The sequence below is a fragment of the Nicotiana tabacum genome, chromosome 4 (assembly GCF_000715075.1).
Source record: "Nicotiana tabacum cultivar K326 chromosome 4, ASM71507v2, whole genome shotgun sequence".
Classification (NCBI taxonomy): domain Eukaryota; kingdom Viridiplantae; phylum Streptophyta; class Magnoliopsida; order Solanales; family Solanaceae; genus Nicotiana; species Nicotiana tabacum.
The window spans coordinates 3,424,297-3,433,089 of NC_134083.1; the positions used below are offsets into that span (position 1 = coordinate 3,424,297).

General features: G+C 37.0%; 1 pseudogene; it reads right to left on the reverse strand.

Moving 5' to 3' along the window:
* Nucleotides 1-1,764: 1,764 nt before the first annotated feature.
* Nucleotides 1,765-6,078, reverse strand: LOC142180401 (protein NEGATIVE GRAVITROPIC RESPONSE OF ROOTS-like; annotated as a pseudogene).
* Between the last annotated feature and the right edge of the window lie 2,715 nt (nt 6,079-8,793).

Genomic DNA, 8,793 nt, shown 5'->3' on the forward strand with positions numbered 1-8,793 from the left:
ATAAATGGTGAGGACACGTACAAGCGGATCTGATGACCAGGCACCTGCAGTCCCTGCTAGATCCACAAGAGGTCGGGGCCGGGGTAGAGGCCGAGAAGTCCACGTGGTGCAGCCAGGGCACCCACACGAGCTATTACAGAGGAGCCCCCAGTAGCTCCAGCTGGAGGACAGACACCTGAGGTACCTATTTATACACCACCCCTCTAGGAGACTCTAGCCCAGTTTCTAAGCATGTTCAACACCTTAGCTCAGGCTGGATTGATCTCACTTGGCTACAGATGATGCTCAGGGTTTTCTGGAGGAGTGTCATCATATTCTTCGTACTATGGGCATAGCGGAGACGAGCGGGGTTTCTTTTACTACATTCCAGCTTAGAGGAGCAACCTATCAATGGTGGCATGCTTATGAGCTGAGTAGTCCAGATAAGGCAGTTTCACTTACATGGACTCAGTTCTCGGACATGTTTTTAAGAGAGTATGTCCCTCAGATCCTCAAGGACTCATGGCGCGAGGAGTTTGAAAAGCTGCGCCAGGGATCCATGACTGTGTCAAAGTATGCAGTTTGTTTCAGTGATTTGGCCCGACATGCACTGGCCTTAGTTGCCACAGTTCGAGAGAGGGTTCGACGGTTTATTGAGGGACTCCACCCCAGTATCCGGATTAGTATGGACATGGAGTTGGAGATGGATATTTCTTATCAGTAGGTTGTGAGTATTTCCAGGAGATTGGAGGGCATGCTTGCCCGGGATAGAAAGGAGAGGGAGTCCAAGAAGTCTCGAGAGACTGGTTCTTATTCTGGTACTTGTGCCCCAGCAACTCGCCATGGTAGGGGTTATGTGAGTCACCCTTTTCATTCAGCTCTTCCAGCCACCAGTGGTGTCCCAGCCCCTTCTAGGTCACATGAGCCTTATTATGCACCTCCAGTATCTAGTGTGACTCCTGCACGGGGTATTCCTAGCGGCCAGTCTAGTAGATCTGGCCAGAGCCAGTCACAGCAGCCAAGCCCTCCCAGAGCTTGTTTTGAGTGTGGCGACACTCGCCATATGGTGAGGTATTGCCCCAGATTTATGAGGGGTGCACCTCCACAGACTTCTCAACCACAACATGCTCCACCGGGTCCTCAAGCTATGATTACAGCACCAGCTGCCACCCCACCTGCTCAGCCAGCCCGATGTGGAGGTCGGGGAGGTCGAGGTTGTCCTAGAGGGGGAGGCCAGGCCAGATATTATGCCCTTCCTACTCGTACAGAGGAATTCACTTCTGATTCTTCATTACAGGTATTGTTCCAGTCTGTCATAGAGATGCGTCAGTATTATTTGACCCAGGCTCTATATATTCCTACGTGTCCTCTTATTTTGCCCTGTATTTGGGCGTATCGTGGGATTCTTTGAGTTCCTATGTTTATGTGTCTACTCCTGTGGGAGATTCTCTTGTTGTGGACCGCGTGAATCAGTCATGTTTAATTGACCGGTGATTGGTATCGAATTAACAATTATCAAGCGGTTATCGAGCAGCTTATCGGCTAAACCAAACAGAATTTTTTTGAACAATCATTCAATCAATACCAAATAGTTTCAAATCAATACCAAATTTTTAATACCATCTAAGATCTAATCAAACGATATTTTTTAATTGAAGAGTCTTCAAAACTACTTATATTGTCATACACATATTAACCAAATTTTTAATACCATCAAGACTACTCATATAGACATACACATATTAATCATTGAGATTTTGATTTTTCGACTTCTCAGTTCTCAGTTCAAGAGAGAGACGAGACTGACGACTTCTCTGCCTCTGGTGGCTGCAGACAATTGAGAATTAGAAAATAGAAATTAGGAATTAGCCATTTAGGATTTCAATAGTACTTTATATATATAGGGGTAAAAGTATAAATATAAAAATTCTTAACGGGTTAACGGTTTACCCGATAAGAAAATTGAGTAATTCGCCCCCAAACCGTTAAGCCGTTAATTATACAATCTTAATCCGTTCACTATCCATTACCCCCCGATAATCCGATACCAATAAGCCAATAAGCCATCAGTTTGGTTCGGTTAACAGTTTCGGTTCGGTTTTAAACAACCCTAATCACATGTTATTTTCTCTCATTTTTTCTCCTCTTAATCCTCTAGATATTTCTTTCTCCACGATGCTCGAGAGTTGGGGTGCTTATCGGACGGATTAAGCGAATATTTACGCTAATGGTTTGGCTTATCGGTTATCGGTTTATAAATATAGTAATCTGCTAGGCAACCAATAATATATCAGACAGATTGGTATCAGATTAACAATTATCGGGCGGTTTATCGGATTAGCCATTAAGAAAAAAATTGGAGTAAAGCATCACATTTGTTTTGTCTTTGCAATGATTCTGGATGAAGTAAATGAAGCCCTTTGTATTGAAAACTGAACTAACAGAGTAAGACTAGAAAATAGAAATTGAACCCCAATAAAGGCGCTCTTCAAAACTGAACTAACTATGTAAGGCAAAAATTTCTTGACTTTGCTTTGTCTTTGCAAATCAAATTCATTTAAAGCTGGAGTGGATGTAGTATTGGGGCAACGAGATTATCAACCACCTTTAGCTTAAATCATATACTTGTTATATGGAAGTAGCAGACTAGCAGTACTACTCTGCCCCAACTAATTTAAATGCAATCATATATCAAGGTCTACATCTGTTACCAGATCATGACTGGTTCTATATACCTTGGATCAACCAATAAATATTCCTTTATATACATAGGGATAAAAGTATAAATATAAAAATTCTTAACGGGTTAACGGTTTATCCGATAAGAAAATTAAATAATCCGTCTCCAAACCATTAAGCCGTTATTATAAAATTTTAATCCTTTCACCAACCATTACCCCGATAATCTGATAATAATAAGCTAATAAGCCATTTTTGCTGTTCGATTAACGATTACGATTCGATTATGAACGGCCCTACTCCGGAGTCAAGCTTTTTGAGGGTATATTTTCTTTGAAAGCAATGTCCTCAAAAACTGCAGTAGTAATTAATAAAACACAATGGTTAAGAAATGAAGCTTTAAAAGACAAAACAGAGATCGACGACGTTCCAAATATAGCACATGCATGGATATTACATATTTGCTCATGCATGCATGACATAATTATTTTAAGTATGATTGTTGAACTTTTCCCACTATAATATTAAAGATATAAAATTCTTTTTTGTTACATTAAAATAATTAAAAATGGTGTGAATGGCTCAAAAATACAAAAATGACCGAAAGATCATATTTCTGGCTGAAAAGATTGGAAGACATAAAATTTTAAAAAACTCAATGTGTTAACTTTTTTCACAATCCATACTTTATAAAACAATAGGCAACTAAAAAACATTTTAATGAAACTAAAAAAAAGAATTAAAAAACAACTACATAGCCCCGGAAATTTCACCTTCCGATTTTTTTTTCAAGCTATTCACACACAATTCATGACAGAAGTAAGTTTGTGACTTTACTTGAATATGACAAAAGATAATTTTGAGACTTTACTGTTATAAATAATTCAGTACCTTGTTCATTCTTGAGTCCTGAAGGGTATCTCGTAAGCTAGAAGTTGGAGCAAAACCACTATCATATACGAGCATTTTCTTGAGAAGGAAAGAAATGTAATTTTTCCCAATTGTTTTCTTTTTGTTGTTCTCCTTGCAAACATCTTCGCATCTTCTTAAGATCACTCTAATAGTCCTGTCAATTTCATCTTTGTCGTTGACGTCATAATTATCTCAATTTGTGTCTGAAAGTCTATGATCAACTTCTAAGCTGCACGGACAGTTAAGGAATCTTTCCAACGGAAAATCACCATTAATGATCCATTATCGCAATAATAGCCTTTTCAACTCTTTTTGTAGCTTCCTAACCTCTTCAGGTGTGAATTCTGCTAAATCTTGAGACGAATTTTGCTCACCAATTTCTTCTAAGATTTCATTCTCGTGCTCACGTTTTTGCTCTTTTATTAGGTTATTGGCCGTGTTACCAAAAGTTCCGATTGCCAACAATGAATTAGGCCAATCTTTAACCTCTTCCTTAAAGCGAGCTTCTTGATTTCTCTCATAATCTGTAAGAACAAAAAAAAGATTAATTAATTGAATAAAAGGATTTTTCGTAAGCGGTGTCAGTATATAAAGAAGTCAAAAATTAATGTAATGAAATCACATTAAAAAGCACAATTCAACTAGCTTACTGTACAACAACAACATACCCAATATAATCCCATAAGTTGAGCATGAGATGAGATGATAATGTGTACGCAAACCTTACCCCTACCTAGTGAAGGTAGAGAGGTTGTTTTCGATATACCCTCGGCTCAAGACAGACATAATCACAACAGTTTAGATAAGAAAATACGACAAAGGAGAAAATATCCATGTAAAGAGAAGCAGTAATCACATACAAGAATATCTCTGTATTTCTATATAGTAGCCCTTTTTTTTTTTTGCTTTGTTAGGAATATGTATACTTTTTAACATCGCTTATACAGTTTCAATACGATCAACTTAAACTCAACAAAATAATAGCGGCACACATGGAACGGATTAGTAGTCTGCAGGCGCACTTGCATTGAGTGACCAAATATAAAAAGTGAAAGGCGTACTGCATGGCAGGGCTTGAATCTACAATGAAAAGAAGGAAAAATATCAGTATGAAAACGGAAAAGAGCTATTCTTGTCATGTACCGTTGTATATTAGTTATTTGTACCCCGTTATACTATTCAACCTTTTCTATCCACGCCATTAGAATTATTGATAAATCTACCCTCATTAACGGATCCAGTCGAAACAGACACGTGGCACAATCTAAAGACACCCGGCCCTTTTTCTTTTCTTTTTTAATTATCGTTTGGTTACCCATCTTTGCATCCGATTTGAACCCAAGCGCGATCCGATCCGTAACCCTGTAACAGGTTCATTTAAATAGATTCTCCTCAACCTTTTTTATCTCATTACACCCAAATTAAAGAGACCACCGATATTAATGACACTTCACTACAAGAAAATGTGTAATTTGTGAAGGTTTTTTCTTAATTTTGTAACGGTTTCGGACCCCCACAAATTGAATTGTGGGGTTTTTAAGAAACACCATGGTTATCATCGTCACAAGGCTTTCTGTGACAGTTTTAAAGAACCCCCACAATGACCTACGCAAATTAAATTTGTGATTAGTGGGGTTTTTTAAGTCAATTAAGGGCGGCTTAGTGACAATGTATAACCGTTACAATATGAGCTTTATGTTAAAAATAATTAATTAGTTGGGGTCTATAATCTCCACAATATAATCTCTTTCATAAATTTTAATTTGTGGGGGATTAATTACCATCACGAGTTGAATATTGAAATGTGCTTTCTTCTCATTAAATATTGCACGATTAAATAAGATCAAGCTTATATCAGTATATGCATAAACAAAAAAAATTATATACTAAATAATACTCATTATCAAATTTCATTAAACATCCACAATATCAACAGTCACAACTTCAAGTACTACAAATCATACTAAAGCAATATAAACTAAAGTACCTCCTACACATTACTACTTAAAATCCATAAAAGCAACAATGGTTCCATATTAAATAAATAACATTCTAAGTATTTGCTTGGTGATTTTGGTAACTGATGCCCGATGATCCTCTTACATCAACCGGCGAGGTAGGTTTACTCTCTGCATCATCACTTGGCTCGAACAATAAAAAGAATATTTAGATGAAAAATCTGACCATTATAGTAAATTTAAATTTTGAATGCTTCCTTAAAGTTATCTAGCTATGACCAAGATGAGGACTATATCCTCGTGACAATTCAGTTACCTGTGGTTGAGGAGCAAACAGACCAACAAATTGCTCAGGAACTCTTCCTTCCTTTGATATCATGTAAGCTTTCAGTGCGGTTAAGGTATCTACTAATTGGGACTTCAAATGAGTGACCTCTTGTTGCAAATAGGTGAAAGTTGTAGATGATGCGCCGAAACTAGATGAAGAATGGTTCAGTCCATTAAGTCGTTGCTTGATATTCTTGAATGTATTTGAAGGAGCTGCTCCCATACCCATACATCATACCCTCCCAGAATGCTCTGCCCTTAACACCTTGCCAATAATATCATCTGGAAAAATTTCAGATTCATTGGCATTACCTTGAGTCAATTCAATTTGTTCCTACACGCAAACAAATTATCAATTAGTATGTACGGAAAGTAAGATTGAGATGTAAAATGTTAAAATAAAATTTCAAATACTGTCAGAGAAATACACCAAAGTTGAACTTACCACTATAGTCCTTGCCTCATTATTTACAAATAATCCATCATTTCTCTTATGAGTTTCGATAAACATCTTTCCCCGAGTAGGATATTCTCCAGTTTCCAAAAACTAAGAAAGAGATAAATCAAACAGATTGTAATAAAATATTTAAATTAGAGAACAAGTAAAAACTATTAAGTTAATATGAATACCAGCTCATGTTGTCATCTCGAGTTAGCTTTGGATCCACCAGTGTGAGGCATTATTTGCTTGCATCGAATTTCTTTATTTCTTCTACAGCTTTCCTATCAACAAAATAATAACAACTTAAAATTTTAGTCTAATATTTAATCATAATGAGAGCAAAATCTATTCAAATAATCAGTCTTACAATTGTTGATGATTTTAGACGATAAGCAACAAAACCAGCCCACTGATCTCTATTTATACCCGGTGGCACATTGCTTAAAAGTTCAGTTCTGCTTTTGGCTGGGTCATAAAATTAATCCCACAATCTATGTCTATGTGTAGCCCACTTCTTATTCAAACTAGCATTGCAATATCTGTATGCAATGTCATTAGTAGTCCTAAAAAAGAATCGGGACTTCAAATGAAAAAGAAAAACAAAGTTAGTTTTCTATACATGCATAAAAATCTAGTTACAATAAATAGACATATGTATAATACCTTTAGCATGGTTTCAAAGCAGTCTTCCTTGTAAATTTTAGGAATACATGACTGTCCTGACCACCTGTCAAAATTAATTGGGAAGAAATTGTCATCAATAGCCAGTAATCCACAATATCTGACAAGCAACCCTTGCACTTCCCCATATGCTACATCATAGATATCAAAGTCCACAATGATGCGGTCTCCAATATGTAGATTGTTGACCTCATTGACCTTGATCTTAATGTGTTTGGTAGTGTTGTTTGAGTCTTTAATAAAAAAACAAGTCAGTCAACCAAAAGGAAAAACATGAGAAATTTATAAAGTGAAATAAACATACATATAAGGCATATACCTATTGCCTCAACTTTTCAATATTGTGTAGATTCACATCCAGGATGGTGTGTGGACATTGCACTTGGATTTGAAGGCTGAGTTGGAGCTTGTTCTTGTTGTGGGACTTCATCAGCTACTGAGGAACTTGCAGGAGCATGCGGGGGAGCTTGTATTGATATTGAGGGCTCTATAACAAGTTACGGGGCCGGAGTTATTGATGATGAAGAACGTCCAGGAGCATCATATGGTCCATGAGCTGATTTTAATGGATTTCGGAAATGTTTAACCTTTGACATGGCTGCATATTCATAAAAAAAATAAAAAATTCGTGAATCAAATATGATCTATGCACGCAAACCTTACCCCTACCTATCGAGGTAGAGAGGTTGTTTCCGAACTGACTCCTCAAGAATTTAAGTTATATACATAATCAGTGTAAAGAAACTTTTATACCATAAGTGTAGTATAATCTACTATAGAATGTTAGGATACTATTTTTATCATATTATCAATTAATGCTTATTGTAAAGCTTTAACTATAATTAAACCATAAACTCATTACTCAAATAACACTTGTCTAAAGACTCAACTTCAATGGGTGGTATTAGACAATGATTAGGATAATGGCATAACAACACCACTGCCCAGTCCTGTTTTGGGTCGAAGTTTGGACATAATTGTGGCAGTATGGATAACTAGGAAGATTCACTCATCAGACGTAGCAAAAAGGATACAAGAGGAAAGGAATAATATAGAGGCTATGCCTTACTCATTGACTAAATTTTGGTTTGCTCATTCCTATGAAGGGAGAACAATGATAGACACAAACATGGAATACACTAGTAGTGGAGCAGTACTATGCAATAAAACTGCTCGTTCAACTCATGCAAAGGAAAAGACATGTATGTATTCAAAGAATATTATATACATGGGGGAACACACATAGCATGGAAAATTTTTATAGAATAATGGGAAGAATGATGGATAATAAATATGCACAAGTAATGGCATGCATGTTGGAGGACCATTTCATGGCACTGGCAAGATTGGGAACGGGGAAATGGCAGGAACCAAGGCACAATAAGATACTTTTTGACAATTCAAAATATAACATTACCGTGACCATGCCCTTTTCATTGATTAAACTTCTATGGGTGGTGTTATCAATTATTTGCTTATTCCCAGAAAGGGAGATTAATGGTAGGCATAAAGGAGAGCTGGGCAGTGCTCTACACAGCAAGCATGGCTAAATTTATAACAATATGTGTAACGACCCGACCGGCCATTTTGAGAGTAATAGCCCCGATTCCCTATTTACAGTTTTTTCCGTATCTTTTTCTGCTTATGTGACTTGTCGGGAGGTCTTATTTTTGGTTTCAGAGTGTTTTGGAACACTTAATCCCCAAAAAGGAAGCTTAAGTCTTAGGATTTTGACCGTAATCGAAACTGTATGAAGACGACTCTAGAATGGAGTTTCGTTGGTTCCGTTAGCTTCGTTGGGTGATTTTGGACCTA